This window comes from Sus scrofa, chromosome 6 (genome assembly GCF_000003025.6).
Source record: "Sus scrofa isolate TJ Tabasco breed Duroc chromosome 6, Sscrofa11.1, whole genome shotgun sequence".
Taxonomy (NCBI): domain Eukaryota; kingdom Metazoa; phylum Chordata; class Mammalia; order Artiodactyla; family Suidae; genus Sus; species Sus scrofa.
Window position 1 is genome coordinate 23,357,074 of NC_010448.4, and position 14,886 is coordinate 23,371,959.

Sequence of the window (14,886 nt, forward strand, 5' to 3'; positions counted from 1 at the left end):
TAGCAGTTTTCTAACCCTTAAAAAAGATGTTGATAAGTATTCCTACACCCATTTCCTAGGTGAAAACCCTGAGGGCTGAGAGGACTAGAGTAACATGTCCAGGGTCACATGCAAATAAAGTGCAGAGCCTAGGTCTGTAGCCTTCCTTATTCAACTGAAATAATTTTTTAACAATGGCATATCTGAACTTGGAAGTCTAAAACATGCTTTATTCAAACCTTGATAAGAATTAACTACTCTAATGATAGCAATAATTTAAATCTATACACATTTCCTCAAAATTTGAATTCCCTTTGTTTAGTCTTTATAGGATAACTGAGGCAAATATACCCAAACATAAGACATGCTATTGATTAATCAGCAAATGATATATGCTTTTTTTTTTTTTAAATGGCAATTTTACTATGTTCCAGGCACTACACAAAACATTTTATATGTAGCATTTCATTTAATTTCCAAAAGATCCCTGTGAAGCAGTGTGGTAGACAGAAACTAAGGAGACCCTGTACTTCACTCTAAAAAATACATTCGTAAATACTAGTCTTGCTACTGCTGTGAACGGACTTTGTAAAGGGAATTAAAGTTACTAAACTGTAGATAGAACTAAGGTTATGAGTCAGCTGACTATAAAACAGGGAGATTGGAGTTCCTGTCGTGGCGCAGTGGTTAACGAATCCGACTAGGAATCATGAGGTTGCGGGTTTGACCCCTGGCCTTGCTCAGTGGGTTAAGGATCCAGCGTTGCCGTGAGGTGTGGTGTAGGTTGCAGACGCGGCTTGGATCCCGCGTTGCTGTGGCTCTGGCGTAGGCTGGTGGCTACAGCTCTGATTCGACCCCTAGCCTGGGAACCTCCATATGCCATGGGAGCGGCCCAAGAAATGGCAAAAAGACTATATATATATATATATATATATATATACACACACACACACACACACACACACACATAAGGAGATTATCCTGGATTATGTGGGTGAGCCCAGTGTAATAAAATGAATCCTTAAGAGCAGAAGAGGAAGGCAGAAGAAATGCAACAAAAAGGGAAAGAAGAGAGATCCTAGGGATGAGAAGGGTTTGACTTGCTGTCACTGGCTTTCAAGATGAAAGAGACCAGAAACCAAGCTCCTCCTCACTGCAGTGGACTGTCCCCTTAGTTAACTGTTTTGAGGATTTCTTACATAAATTATCTGATTAAAAAATGTTCCTGTACAACAGTTTAAATATGAATTTCGTTCCAACAGCTTAGCTTCCGCAAGGACTCCAATTGTGCAGGTGTTTTTTTTCTGTCTTCAATTTCAATCATTTTTTTCTCACACAGTTTTACTTACTTAATGCATTTTCATTGCATTAGCTGTTTCCCTGTTTTCTTCAACACCCTTTTACTATTCTCATTTAAACATCTTCTTCCTTGAGCACTTAGTCATTTAGTCATAATTTCTAATATAACCTTGTCTTTTTTTTTCTTTCTTCCCAGAGATCATCAATTCTTATTTCTTTCATTTCTATTTTTACTCCTGAAAATTTTGTTTCAAATTGTTTCCTCATGTCCCTAAATGCCTAAATACTTAATTTAGGTTTTTTTCTTTTCTATTTTTCCCCCCAATGGCCTCGCCCAGGGCACAGAGAAGTTCCTAGGCCAGGAATTGAATCCGAGCCAGCTATGACCTGTGCCAGATCCTTTAACCAACTATACCTTGGGCCAGGGATCGCCTGCACCACTCTGCAGTTATTTAAGCCACAGCAGGTGGATTCTTAACCCACTGAGCCACAGTGGAAATTCCTCTTTAACTCAGTTTTGAAGGTTGAATTATAAAGGATTTTGTTATTTGAGACTTGCACATACATACAACAAATACACACACGGTAGCTGAAGAATGTTTACCCCTCTGCTACTATGTGATCAGACCTGATGGTTTCTAATTGCTTGTAAGATTCTTACTTCAAGAGTGCCCTCTTCTGTCAGAGTAGAAAACTATGCTTCTTTTCCTTTTTAAAAATTTTTGTTTGAAAGGATAGGGGAAAGGTTGAGTGATCTCTTATATCTTTTACTTTATCTCGCAGAATCATCAACTTTTTTTTATTTCTCCCTACCCCCTTTACCATGAACTTTCAAAGGTGTCTCTCCATTTCTTTTCTGCTTTCCCCTCTACAAAGATATTTAGCCTCCTCCTTGCTTTGATTTGCCTGCATGTTTTAAGCATTTTCAAGCAGAGGATCTCTTTCTGATATGGTTTTAGAAAAAAAAAAAAAAAAAAAAAAAAACAACTAAACATGGATCCTCGAATGTCTGTTCAATAGCGTTTTTCTCCAAACCATATGTGGATTTATAAATTCCTGTGGGAGAAAGCAAAGAGAAAGCTGGCCAGAATTTGTTCTTTATTTTTTAACTTACGGTAACTTAATTTCAGTTGTGCACCACCTTTCTGTTGTGCTGGCAACTTACATTTCTGTCATTTTATTTGTTTTGTTGATCTTTGTTGTCTATTTTGTTGGAGAAGTTGGGTGTATCAAATGTAGACATGTGACATTGCCTTGAGAACCCTAAATTATTTGCCTAATAATTTTTAGCAGGGATTGGGTATTGTGACTATCTCACTGATGAGAATTTGGTATTTGTTGTCTTCTTTTACAAATGCTAAATTTTATTTTGTTTGGCCGTTAAGTTACATGTGGATCAGTTTGAGACTTCCCAGGCTTGCTTCCCTTTAAAAAACACTTTGTTAGCGTTGGTGGAGAGTAGTTATTCTAGAGGCAGTTTTGCATCACTGCTAACGTGTGACCCATCTGTCACCTCTAGGATGATCTGGGTACCCATTGATCTCCACTCTGATGGGTTAGAACTCAGAAGTCTTTTGTAAATGAACAGTGATAACTTTTTATCTTAAAGCTCCCTGGTAGAGTTCTTTTGCAGGGGTTTATGGAATTATCCACTACACACATGCAGCTTTGTAGTTAATAACAGACCCATGGGACTTCTTGTAGATTTCCAGAGTTTTTTCCTTACATAGCTTTATCCTTTCCAGCACTCTGAATTGAGTAACTGCCTTGGACTCCCTTAATTCCATAATATCTGTTTTTTAATCTCAAGGATATTGCCTGGCTACCACCCTACACCGGCCAGAATGGCCATCATCAAAAAGTCTACAAACCATAAGTGCTGGAGAGGGTGTGGAGAAAAGGGAATCTTGCTACACTGTTGGTGGGAATGTAAATTGGCGCAACCACTGTGGAAAACAGCATGGAGATTCCTCCGAAAACTAAACATAGAACTACCATTTGATCCAGCAATCCCACTCCTGGGCATCTACCCAGAGAAAACCACGACGCGTAAAGACACATGTACTCCAATGTTCGTTGCAGCACTCTATACAACAGCCAAGACACGGAAACAACCTACATGTCCATCGACAAAGGAGTGGATAAAGAAGATGTGGTAGATATACATAATAGAATATTACTCAGCCATAAAAAGGAAAGAATCAACGGCATTTGCAGCAACATGGATGGACCTAGAAATGATCATGCTAAGTGAAGTCAGTCAGACGGTGAGATACCAACATCAGTGCTATCACTTACATGTGGAATCTAAAAAAAGGACACAATGAACTTCTTTGCAGAACAGATAGTGATTCACAGACTTTGAAAAACTTACGGTTTCCAAATGAGACAGGTTGTGGGGTGGGGGGATGCACTGAGGGTTTGGAATGGACATGCTGTAAATTGTTGTGATGATCATTGCACAACTATAAATGTCATAAAATTCACTGACTAATAAAAAAAAGAATATTGCCTGACATTTCTGGGGTTCCTACTCATGTACTGGGTCTGAAAATTTCTTCGAGGCTGAAAGGAGGGAAATTATAAGGTTCATCTCATTTATTTTCTTCTTCTCAGGTGTTGTAACCCCTATGCTGCCTGCTGTACAATGTCTCGCTCAACTGTTTTTACTCACAACACTTCAAACACCAATGTGTGTTTTTTGTCCCCCCCACCCCCCTGCCCCATGCCAACCAATTCTCCAACTCTCTAAATACCAACTGGATGCTGTACAATTCAGTTCAATTCTGACATTTCCTACTGAATTAGCACAGGTCTCACAGGCTCAGAGCCCAGTCCCACAAGACTGCCCCCAGATCAGACATCACTTGCAAGTCCCATGTTGCCACCTGTACTTTTGACCAACTAGCTATAAATCGAGAGATACCATGACTTTCTCCTCAGGGTTGATTATTTGCTAAAGGCTCATGGAAGACCCTTTACTGACAATACCAGTTTCTTATAAAGGATGCAGTCAGGAGCAGCCAAATGGAAAGTATGGGAAGAGTTACACGGAGCTTCCACACTCTATCTGGGTGTGCCATCCTGCCAGCACCTTCAGGAGCCCAGTAACCTAGAAGCTCTCTAAACCCTATTGCTTAGTAGTTTTTACGGAGATTTCATTAAGTAGGTTGGACTTCCCGTGTGGCTCGCAACATTAAGTAGGCATGATTGATTAAATCTTAGGCCATTGGTGATTAACTCAATCTCCAGCAATGACTCCCAGGGGTAGGGCTGAAAGTTCCAACCCTCTAATCCTCCCTTGTTTTCGATGGCAACTAGCCCCTATCCAGAAGTTCTCCAGGAGGCATCAAGAGTGGCCTTATGAGAACAAAAGATGCTTCTGTCACCCTACAGATTCCAAGGATTTCAGGAGTTATGTGCCAGGAACCAAGGACAAAGACGGACCATATATTTACCACATTCACACGAGTTGTTGTTTATGTTTTGTCTAGTTTTCTAGTCATTTACATGGAAGACCTAAATTAGTTCCTCCATTACAGTGGAAGTGGAAAATTTGGGCTGCATTAATTTTTAAAAGCTTTATAGGTGATACTCATGTGAGACTAGCTTTAAGAACCACCACTTTGGTTTCATAAAGAGTGATAAGATGAAAGAACATAATGATTATCTTGATAATTAAGAATGCTATAAATAGCTAATAGTCATTGAGTGTTTTTTGCTTTTTTTTTTTTTAACTGTAGCTGTTCTAAGCACTTTGAAATGGGAATTAATCAATATTGGTTTTTCAGGCTCTCTTTGATGAAACTCAATTCAATTTAATTCAAGAAAAAGAAAGTGGCCCAGTGTTTTCAAGGAGTAGCTAAGACTTCCTCAGGGGCCAGGACTAAGGAATCAAAGTAGATTCTAGGATACCTATTCCCTCCTCCCCCTTCTTTCCTCTCTGTCTGTCTGTCTCTCTCTCATACCCACAAACACCTTGTATATCTGTTAGCTGGTTTCGCTTGCAAGGAACAGAAACCTTGAGTCGACTTACTCAAGAACAATGACATGTGTTAACTAACAGAACAGGAAATCCAGTGTTTCCACTGGGAAACAAAATTCTCCAGAACGTTTGATTTAGGGACTCACCTATGTTATCAAAAATCATAGGCTTTTTTCTCCCTGTCTTCTCTGACAACTTCAATGTTTGTTTCATATATAGTAGTTTGTTGTTAACTACAGATGTTTCATGAAATACATAGATACACAGCAACAGGCAGAGGATGAAAAAGATTGGCTCTTCCTAATGAGAGAAAATTTCCCAGAGAAACATGTTTCATGATTCTTTGGTCAGAATTGGAACCTATGTCCACTACGGAATCAATTGCTGGCCTGAGGTGGGGCTGAGCAGTCACCTAGCCACTTACAAGAGACGTCATCCACCACGAGAAAACCTCTGAAGAAACATGCAGCTATGCTAGGAGCAATCACTACTCCAATCACGACTGCAGCAGGGAGACCGTGCTGGCAGAGAGGAGGGGGTGGGCAGAACACGTAGCACACGCTGCCTAATATCCACCCTCCTGCACAAATACAAGCAGTGTATTTAAGCTTCACTGTGTTTAACCTGCTCAAAATAACACAGGTGGGCCTTGGAGAAGGTCAAATGGAAGACCAGAGCGATCTGATTACAAAACTGAGGTTTTTAATCAATATTCAATAGACTGGCTTTGAGGATAAAATATTTATGAACCCATCTTACTATCAGTGATAATTCAGCTCCACTCACTTTCCAGACGCCTTTAACTAGCCATGAGTATTTGCATTTTCCTTCTAGGCACAGAGGTTCCCTGAAACCTGGGAGGGCCTGTCTTGGGCTTCTTGCGCATTTGGAAGCTCACTGGGTAACTTCACAGGGTCTGGGAGGGATCTTCCGTCTGTTCCAGTGATCATTTAAGAAGAAAGGCATTCCTGAAATGCAGAGAGTTGGTTCTCTCTCTCTGCACCTTAGAGGCAAGTCCGGGGGCAGAATTAAGTGACGGCAAAAGGAAAAGGTCACATGTACCACAGCACAGAGAAATCTTTACGGCTAAGTCAGCTCTCTGCTGGTTCCACTGCTCTCTTTGATGCTGGCAAACTTTTCCGTAGTGGGAGAAGCAGAGAGACAAGGACAGGGGAATTAAGAGGTGGCTTCGGTCTCCAGGTCTAAATAAAGAAGAGAACGGCACATCCACTGGATACCTAATATGGCCTTCCCTTCCTAGGAACTAGAAATGTATTTATTAGAGTGTGCACAAGCAGCTGAGTAATGGTCTCCAAATTAAACAAGAAGGAATACAGGAGAGGAAGCTGACTCACCAAAGGCTTTGTGAGCTCTTCTGGAAAGCCAAGTAGCAACAAGAACCTGCGCAGAACTCAAGGGAGTTTCCCAAGGATTATCTGCAGAATTGCTTTCTTAATAGATGCTGTAGTGCATGGCCCAGTTCTCCTGTGAAGGGCCAAAAGACTCATTTCCCCAGATGCTGAACATCAGAGTGCAGGCTGCTGATAGCTCGCAACTGATTCCCTTGCTAGGTATTAAACTTGACTATGCACAAATGCATGCTTCCTCTCTGGGGACAACTTGAAATCCAAAGAGTGACCAGCATCAGAGTACAAATACCCAGGCACCATGCCTCATTTTGGGATGACTCTTGAGGGCCAGCCCAGCTCCGGATCTGTTTTTAGAACCAGCTGAGGCCTGTGTTGTGATTCCATGATAGTTAACATTCCCTCTCTCCCTCTCCTGCTGCCTTCAGTCCTTCACTGCCCTTAATCTCCAACATGACTTGCCCATCTTCTCAAAGTTTTGTTTCCTCTGCAACTTAACCTAAGAAACTTTATCCATATAGATAAGGGTGGCTCTCTCTTGATCAGAAGCTTGAAAATATTTTCTGTTATAAAATCCCTTCCTCTTGCCGCTGCCTGACAGCCTCCCATTTGACATATTTCCCCACTCTGTTCCATGGTATCTTCTACTACTTTGAGATCCTCATGTTCTCATAGATGCCCATCTGTACTTCCAATGCTGTGTATTCCATCTCCCCATTTTCAGTATGTTCCTTCTTTGGCTTCCATACTGAAGGCGGAAGTGGTCCTTCACAAAGGGAATTCGATCATGTCTCACCTATGACCCCATCTACACAACTGCATCAACAATCTTAGAATAAAGATCGTTCTATTTCAGGTGATCTGTACGAGACTCTTACCTCTCCATCCTTGGTTCCGTTCTGTGGTCCAGCTGCTCTGCCTCTTCATGTCTTATGTCTCCTGTCACTGTGCTTTCACACTGTGACACGTGGGTTTCCTTCCGGAGAGAGCACTCTTCTCCTCCCCCCTGTCCTTCACCCCAGCCTCTTCAGCAGGGACCACACTTAGGTACATCCTCCAGATTGGAGCCGAATCACCTCTTGCACATGTATGTTTTCTTGCCCTCCGATTTCAATGTAATCTTAGACTCTACACTTTCATGGAAACCTGCACTTTTTCTCCATGGCTCTTATTGTAGATATTGATGTCTTAGGTCAGGTTTTCCTTCCAAATGAACGGAGGTGGAGACTGGTGTATAAAAATGTATTAGGAAATATGCTTTGGCTCAAAACCTGTGGGTGAGTGAACTAGGTAAGGGTGAGTAATGAGAAACCTTGAATAATAAACCCAGTCACTATAATTCAAAGGGTATCAGTGGAGATGTCATTAGTCTCCATAACTGTTTTCTTTCAAGATATGCATGTCTCCTCAACTAATACTTTAAGTGGCATGTCCCAGGGAGAGACGGATGTGTTTGTGTAAACCAGCTCTCTTCTTATGAGGGAAAAGCCTTGAAGAATGACTCACGTGAGAACCTTCAGTTACCAACTATCTCGGCAGCTTTAAGAACGTGTGACTCAGGCCTGAAAGTGGAAAGTGGGGAGTAAAGGGATGGAGACACCCCTTACACCATTAGATCTAATTCTGTCCTATGATAAGTTCTGGAAACAGCTCCTGCAGGATTCTGGTTGGTTTATTTCCCTACTGTGGCTAATCCCGAGGCCACAACGGATACTCAACACCTCCCCTCTCCACCACACATTTTAGCGTCCACCCATCCTTGGCCTTTGCTGGTATTAGGTACCTTGTATAGTCACATGACCCTAATCCTCATATCGAGGGGGGTATTACTGATAGTCATCATGCCCTTCCCAGGCCATAACTGCTCTGTTGTCAACTTCTTAAATTTGGAGAAGGGGGTTCCAAGAGATGAGACAGCAATAGATGAGTCTGAGACACATGGCTGAAAGCGAGCAGTGAATCTTAATCCTGCCAATGATTTCACCTTAGGGCAATAGTTGGAGGCCTTCAAAGAAAATGATTGAAAAGATACACTAAGAGTAAATTTCTAGATCCAGGGATATTAAAAAAGATCTAGGATTCAAAACTTTTACATGGATGACTCAGAAATTCACATCTTTGGTTTTATTCTCCTTCTTAATTAGGGCCAGGCACTGGTCTGGCTTACATGAAGCATTCAACTTTCTCTGCAGTTGAAGTTCTCCTATAAATGGTCTCAAGGCTTAAATTTCAGATTTTTATGTCCTCAGCATTTAGGAAACAAGAGTCTCTTTACACACTGCCATGGCGCGTCACTGGCTATGAGATAATAGAGAAAAGAAATATCTTTATCTGTGTAGATATAGATTGGTCTCTGTCCCCAGTTCCTAGCAGAGCTCCTAAAACTCTTGTAATTTCATAAATATAAGAGCACTAGGAACATATTTTGTTCTATTCTAGGTGGACTCCTGGATGGCTCCTAGATGGGTTTAGTCACCAGAAAAACCAAACTATGGTTAGAAGAGGTTTGGAATTTTAAGCCTCACTTTCTGTTCTCCCAAGAGGGAAGAAGGGCTACAAATAGAGTTAATAATTGATCAAAGTGAGGGAGACTTGATAAAACCCCAATAGTATGGAGTTTGGAGAACTTCCTGGTTGGTGAACACATCCACGTACCAGGAGTGTGATGTAACCCAATTCCACAAAGGCAGAAGATTCCAGTCACACGGTCAGGACACCCCCTCCCCACCCAGACCCCATTCTGTATATCTCTTCATGGCTGTCCATCTGTATCCTTTAGCCCAGTTTCATAAACTGGCAAACTTGAGTGTTTCCCTGAGTTCTGTGAGCTGTTCCAGCAGATAGTCAAATCTAAAGGGGAGGGAGTCATGGGAACTCCCTATTCGTAGCCAAATTGGAAGAAGTTGTGGGAAACCTGGGGACCTATTACTTTCAAATGGTATGTGAAGTAGGGGTCAGTCTTAGGGGACTGAGCCCTTAACTTGCGGGATTGAGTTCAATTGTAGGATACTCTGCTGGTGTCATGGAATTGCTTGTTTGGGGAAAAAAAAAAAAAAAACCCACACATCTGCTGTCAGAAATTCTTTGAGTGGGGTAGTGGTGTAAGAGTAAAGGAGAAACACAGGAGGGAAGACTGGGTTTTTTTTTCTAATCCAATGGCTTGGCTCCCACATTTAGCCTTTCATTGCTGATTCCTCACCCTCAGCCTATCATTGTCTTATTCGGTGATCCTTTTCCTAACAGCAGTCCTACGGTCCTACCTTCCTTAAGGTTATTATTTTCCCCAAACCTTTTAAATGGTTGGATAACTGTTCTTGCTCATCTCAGTTCATCATAAGTGAGAGTTTTAACAATGGCTCCATTACAGCATGATGGTGGGTGGGTTCCAAGCCATGAGATGTGAATATAATTGATTCTTATCACTTCTAGAAAGAGGTTTTGATCAGCCTTTGCACAAATCTCTACTTTTTCTTCCTTTGCCTTAGTTACTGAGAAGGAGCTAGAGTCACAGATGGTGCAACTATAACAAGGCATAGCCCCGAAGAGCCAGGGTCCCTTGCTGACAGTGTTAGGCACAGCCCCATGCTGGTATTCATGGAACATTTACAGTTGAGTGTGAAATACATTTTATTGTGTTGAACAAATAACATTTGGAGGTTGTTATAGGATAACTTAGGCTATAGAGCTTATTATAGAGAATGCTATAAAAAAGGGTAAACGTGAACATGGGCATGGGCAAGGGGCATTCACACGTGAAAAAGAGCTGAGGAAGTAGATCTTTGCAAAACCAGTTTTGTTGGAATTTCTTTCTGAAATTGAGAGCAAGAGCCAATTATCTTAAAAATGAGTGATGGGTGATGAATGAGGGAATTCTATAGTAGAGAAAGCCTGCCAAATGAATTCACTATAAGAACTGGAAGACTGGAGTTCCTGTCGTGGCGCAGTGGAAACAAATCCGACTAGGAACCACGAAGTTGCAGGCTTGATCACTGGCCTTGCTCAGTGGGGTTAAGGAACCGGTATTGCCAGGAGCTGTAGCATAGGTCGTAGACATGGCTCAGATCTTGGTGTTGCTGTGGCTCTGGCTTAGGCTGGCAGCTGTAGCTCTGATTTGACCCCAGGCCTGGGAATCTCCATATGCCGTGGGTGTGGCTCTAAAAAGCAAAAGAAAAAAGAAAAAAAAGAACTGGAAGACTGAAGGGCTATATCTATCTCTTAAATCCAGATATGATACTGCCAATGGTTCATTTGTCCTCAATCAGTGCTCTCTTTTTTACCATAGAATTCTATCCATAATCCTGTGTTCATCTGCTTCTTAAGAGTTTTCATGTGCTCTTACAAAATTTCATGGCTACAGAGGGTCATATCCATCCCAAGAATGCAAAGCAAGTGAACATTGTCATGGCTCCATGAGACTTTCTTACACAAATCATTTGATCGTTATTTGTCTATGAGTAAAAGTTTTCCAAAACAATGAGAATACATGCAGGTTTGTACCAATGAGTGAAACTGAGTAGCATCACAAGGATTACCCAACCCAGCCTCCATTATTAATGATGGAGAATTCAAGTCATTAAGCTGCAGTTACATTTTTCAAGGATTTATTTAAAAAAAAAAAAAAAACCTTTTAACTCTAGTCATGGTTCAAGCAGTTGGCAGGGTCTGAATTTGACTTAGAGCTTCAGATTCGGAAAAATCAAGGATTTCAAAGGACATCTCGGCCAGCATCCCTTAGCCTCCTGTAGCTTTCCCCTCAAACTATAAATGGATCCTGTTTTTGAAAGCAAGCCCAGATTTCCTTAAAACATGTTCCAGTCTCTTGAAATTCGTGAAGAGTATATTTCAGATGAAGGCTGTGCTTTTCTCTGCACCCTCTTTTTGGAGCGTCCCCTTTGTAAGCGTTCCAATTCCCCTGTACGGGTTCGTGCCACTCTTGCTGAGTACATGTCATGCCCATCATTACACATTTCAACCAGACTCCCCAGATAAATTACAGCCTGACTTTTCCATTGGCCATATGTCAAAAGCAAGCTATTCAGGGTCAACTTCCTTGAAAAGATCTGCCAACCGGTCTACTGGCCTCCTTAACACTAGTGGAATTACAGGAATCAAAAGAGAAGAGGGAGGTCAATATTGCGAATTCTATTCCTTTCAGGCACTGCTTTTCACATCTTTCAGGGAATCCTTCATACCTTTCATTCTAAATGGACACTAACTAGAGTTAGATGTGCAATATTAATATACCGATCACTTTAGCCATTCGTTTCAAAGAGGCAATCATTCAAACAATCTATATGTATCAACCACTTTCTGTCACGACAGTATGTTTCTTTGGTTTTACTGAAATGAGATAATTAGTTTCTTATATCAGACACATACCTCCATGAATGCTACTAAAATGCCACTAAAATAGCACTGCATCTGCATTTTTGGAAAATATATCACATTCTTATCACATATTGAGTATGTATTCATGTAGAAATGGCCTTTGATAGTCCATATGAATGGCTATCTATGCACATCTGTCTCATCTCAAATAGACACTTTTTTTTCTGAATGTGAGTTTAGGACTATTCATTTATGTATGTTATCTTTAATCACTTCTGGCTATCAAGATATGATTTTGGTTGCTTGGTATATTAACAATCCATTCTAACTCTGGTCTTCTAAAAATTTGATGTGTTCTCATTCAGGTCATTCATCAAAATGTAGAATGACAAAGATTTGGAAAAGAGTACAGCAGCTTATCAATGGAAATGAGATTAGAACTAGTACACTAATTAGAGCGGTGGATGTTTTATACCTAATTTTTTTTTTTTTTGGTCTTTTTTGTCTTTTTAGGGCTGCACCCACGGCATATGGAAGTTCCCAAGGCTAGGGGTGGAAGTGGAGCTATAGCCGCCGGGCCTACACCACAGCCACAGCAACACCAGATCTGAGCCTCGTCGGTAACCTACACCACAGCTCACAGCAATGCAGGATCCTTAACCCACTGAGTGAGGCCAGGGATCAAACCCACAATCTCATGGTTCCTAATCGGATTCGTTTCCACTGTGCCACGACGGGAACTCCTATACCTAATATTTTAAAAACTTACTTTGTGTTGGGCTCTGTGCAAAAAGGTTATTTTATGTTTCCCTTACAATAATGCTATGAAAGCAGTGTTAGTGCCCCCTTTTCATACAAAAGGAAACTGAGGTTCAAAGAAGCAAAATTACTTTGAACAAGCCTGAATAACCCACATAAATTAAGAATCTATTAATCCAGGTTTTTCTCCTCCTGTTCCCTGCACCACACCCTCCAACCATACATATCTAAAGGCTAATCCCTCTACTCTGGGATTTCTGATAACTGTGCTTTGTATATACTGCTTCCATTTTCTGGGGTGTTTTGTCCTCTCCATCATGTATTCTGCACCAACAATCTCTTACTCTGCCTTCAACATTGAGTCCAAGGGTCTTACCTCCTTCCTTGAAGTAGGAATAAAACATATTGCTACATGGATTAAGAGATAATAATGCATGTATGCTGTGACTACGATTTCATTAACTAACTCTTATCAGTATCACAATATTTTATTGGATTCTTACAACAATACTTAAGGCATCTGTCCTTACCCATTTTACAGCTTTTTTGTTTTTTTAAAAAATGGAATGAATTGCTTAAGGCTACATGAATAATAGATAAACAGACCATGGCTCTTGACAAGTAGAGATAGTACATTAAGAGCTATGATAGGGAGTTCCCATCATGGCTGACTGGTTAACAAATCCAACTAGGAACCATGAGGTTGCAGGTTCCATCCCCGGCCTCGCTCAGTGGATTAAGGATCTGGCGTTGCCGTGAGCTGTGGTGTAAGTTGTAGGTGCAGCTCGGATCCCACGTTGCTGTGGCTCTGGCATAGACCAGCGGCTACAGCTCCAAATAGACCCCTAGCATGGGAACCTCCATATGCCGTGGGAGCAGCCCTAGAAAAGGCAAAAAGATAGAAAGAAAGAAAGAAAGAAAGGAAGGAAGGAAGGAAGGAAGGAAGGAAGGAAGGAAGGAAGGAAGGGGCTATGATAGAGATCTGAAATATAAGCAAAGGCTTTCACATGGTTTATTGGACTCTGCATCAGCTAGTCCATGACTACCTCTTCTGGCTCATCTAAGATCCACCTTTCCCCCACCTCCCAATACTATCACCACTGGCCTTCCTGCAGTTCTTAAAGTCCAGCTTGTTCCCACACCAGGGCTCTTGCCCTGGCTGCTTCCTCAGCCTGGCTCTTGTAACTCCTTTCCATATGTCTCTGCTCAACTGTCAGCTCTCATGCCCATTCAAGTTAAATTATTTCTTTAATTCCTAAGTAGTAGTCCTATCACATCACCCTCTTTAATTCCTTCCTAGAAACCACACATTTCGTACTCATTTATGACTAGACACTTTGTCTGCTTCCTCGTCAAACATGAAAGCTGAATCAGGACAGGAATCGTGTCAATTTTAGTCACTACCATATCTCTGGGACATGCGTAGTATACAATAGGTGTCCAATGCATTTTTTGTTGACTGAAATATGAATAGGGAATTAACAAAGCATGTCAAGGAGGGCATCTAAATCTCGCAGAGAGTAAGGGAAGCCTTCTAAAGAAGAAGCATGGTTATTAACAGGTAACATAGAAAGCAGTTAATCCAAACCAAGGAAGGAGGTGATGAACCACAGGAGATTTCTAAATAAGCAAAGACTCTGCCACCCTTTTCCCCAACCCCCATCCCACAGTGGGGAACATTTGGCAATGCCTGGAAATGTTTTCTATTTGTACATCTTGGGAGGAGTGCTACTGGCATCTAGTGGGTAGAGGCCAGGGATGCTGCTAAACGACCTGCAACAGGAACACACACTCCCAACAACACTGTGCACCTATAGATGAGACCCTCTTGCCCCTAAGTGTCAACAGTGCCAACGCCGAGAAACCTTAGCATAACTTGGTAAACCTTCCTCAGCAATCTTCTACCTCTCCAGTCAACATATCTCTCTTCACAGTCTCTCCTGCCTGCTTCTCCCAGTTCTCTCTCGTTTCCCTGTGTGGCTCCTTCCACCGTGGAATAAACTGAATCCTCCATGGCGTAACTGCCCTCCACAGCTTCCCATTTTCCTTAGAGAAGCTGCAGTCAAAGGTCAGCCATGCTCTGGCCTGAGAGGCCATAGCTCAGAGCTGGAAGGGCTGGAATCTCATATTGTGTTACTGAGGAAGCAGGGACTGCCTGAGTGAGATGCC

General features: G+C 41.6%; 1 protein-coding gene across 3 annotated transcripts in view; it reads right to left on the reverse strand.

The window, feature by feature from the left end:
• Positions 1 to 14,886, reverse strand: part of CDH8 (cadherin 8) — a 721,537-nt gene that overhangs the window by 434,109 nt on the left and 272,542 nt on the right. The gene's annotated exons all lie outside the window — the stretch shown is intronic.